Source organism: Propithecus coquereli, unplaced genomic scaffold (assembly GCF_000956105.1).
Source record: "Propithecus coquereli isolate 6110/MARCELLA unplaced genomic scaffold, Pcoq_1.0 Scaffold285, whole genome shotgun sequence".
In the NCBI taxonomy this organism is placed as follows: Eukaryota; Metazoa; Chordata; class Mammalia; order Primates; family Indriidae; genus Propithecus; species Propithecus coquereli.
In genome coordinates this window covers 2,620,991-2,623,485 of record NW_012148452.1, presented here as the reverse complement: position 1 = coordinate 2,623,485, position 2,495 = coordinate 2,620,991, and the positions used below count along the sequence as shown (strand labels likewise).

Genomic DNA, 2,495 nt, shown 5'->3' with positions numbered 1-2,495 from the left:
CTGTTTCAAAAGAGACCAACACGTTTATTCTAACCAAACCAGAAATGCAAGGAAGCAACTTGGATTCTTTCACATTTAGAAATCTGTCCACCCACCTTCATTAATAATGAAGAGGATTGGGGGAACAATTACTGAAACTGTATGAGATGCTATTGTTGAAACTGAAGACCTAAATATATTTATCACTGATTCCCAGGACTGAAAAAGTGATGACTACTAGGAAATAAAATCAGAAATATACACGTTTATTGTGTCATTAATTAGGAAAATATTGCCTTTGAAAGGTTAGAACACAAATGTAGTCATTATATAGGAGTGTAGATAGTATAATGTAGTAAAGGCGGGCATTGTGGCTCATGCCTTTAATCCCAGCACTTTGGGAGGCTGAGGGGGGAGGACTGCTTGAGCCCAGGAGTTCAAGCCCAGCCTAGACAACATAGTGAGATCCCACCTCCTAAAAAAAAAAAAAAAAAAAAAAAAAATATATATATATATATATATATAAAAGTATAAAATAAGATAGTATAATGTTATAAAGTAGTGGGTTAAGTTCACAGTTCAGACTCTAATGTTTTTGCCTTGGCTCTGTCACTGTAGATCTTGGAGAAATTATTCAGCATTGATGGAACTCAATTTCTTCATCTGTAAAATGGAGATAATAATAACCAGAGGGTTGCTGAGAGGTTTAAATGAGCTAATATGTGTAAAGTGCTTAGAACTCTGCCTGGCATCAAGCAAGGTCTCTGTAGTTGTTAGGTGTTACTAAGAATCACAAAGAGAGATTTTAACTTTCCACATGTGGCAGCCACACCTGACCATCATTCATACAATCAAGAGTTTGTGATATACCTACTGATATGGTTTGAATGTGCCCCCCAAAATTCATGTGTTGGAAACCTGATCCCCAATGTGGAGGTGTTGGGAGGAGGGAGGACCTTTAAGAGGTGTTTAGCACTGCCCTCTGAAGGGATTGATGTCTATCATTATCAAGGGAGCAGGTCATTATCAAAGGAGTGGGTTCCTTATGAAAGGATGAGTTTAGGCTTCCTTTTGCCTCTCTTGCCCTGTCCTTCCACCTTCTGCCATGGGATGATGCAGCAAGAAGGCCCTCACCAGATGCTGGCCCCTCCCTCTTGAATTTCCCAGCCTCCAGAACTGTGAGAAATAAATTTCTGTTTAGTATAAATAATCCAGTCTCAGGCATTTTGTTATAGCAGCGCAAAATGGACTAAGACATCTACCATGTGTCTCAAAGGTGGCAGGCATTAGATCACTGCTATCACAATACTTACAGTCTAGCCAGGCAGACAACTGGCACCAAGTTGGTGCTCCACAGACAGTGGGTAAAACAAGGAAGCCCCATCGACATGAATTGACAAGCACACACATTAAAGGCATGACTAAGGGCTCCATGGGGAAGCACAGAAGGTGTGAAATGAGGGTAAGCAAAGAAAAAGGCAAGAAGGTTGACACTTCAGTGGGTCTTCACCAGCCAGGGGGCTCAGGGATTATAAATTACTGAGAAATAACACCTTCTTAATTTATCCACTAAATGTGGAAAGTGCTGATAAATTGAGTGTATTAACTTTATTGCCTTTGATATCTGCTAATATGCATGCCATTGACTACAAACAGCATCCTTGTAATCCAACAGCATCACAACATTCTTAAGCAAACAAAAGTGATAGAAAATGTTTATGTTAAATATATATGAACTGAAGCTCTTATAGCAAGGTGTCATTTCCTCCCCGCCCTCCATCATTCCGCCTTCCTTCTATTTCCAGGTATAAAAAGAATGGCACATTTCCATTATTATTTGGATGGCTAGGACAGCGACACAAGATGGCAGCCACCACGGGCTCGGGAGTAAAAGTCCCTTGCAATTTCTGACTGTTAGAAGAAATCGAAGAAGGCCAGAAAGGAGTAGGAGATGGCATGCTTAGTTGGGGTCTAGAAGATGATGAAGACATGACACTTACAAGATGGACAGGGGTGTTAATTGGGCCTCCAAGAATAATTTATGAAAATCGAATATACAGCCTTTAAATAGAATGTGGACCTAAATACCCAGAAGCACCCCATTTGTAATAAAAATTAATATGAATGGAGTTAATAGTTCTAATGGAGTGGTGGATCCAAGAGCCATATCAGTGTTAGCAAGATGGCAAAATTCATATAGCATCACAGTTGTCCTGCAAGAGCTTCAGCACCTAGTGATGTCTAAAGAAAATATGAAACTCCCTCAGCCACCTAAAGGACAGTGTTACAGCAATTAATCAAAAAGAAAAACCACAGGCCCTTCCCCTTCCCCCCATTTGATTTAAGCAGTCTTCATTTTCCACAGTAGTAAATTTTCTAGATACATCTTGTAGACCTCAAAGTACTGGAAGGAAAGCTCCCATTCAACGGCAATTTACCTTGAGATATTGTAAATGATACTAATTTTTTGTCCATTTGAAATATATAAGTTGTGCTATAACAAATCATCCTGTCAG

The 2,495-nt window shown here is 39.6% G+C and overlaps 1 pseudogene; it reads left to right on the top strand.

The window, feature by feature from the left end:
* Positions 1–1,842: 1,842 nt before the first annotated feature.
* Positions 1,843–2,276, top strand: LOC105813646 (annotated as a pseudogene).
* The last annotated feature ends 219 nt before the right edge of the window (positions 2,277–2,495 follow it).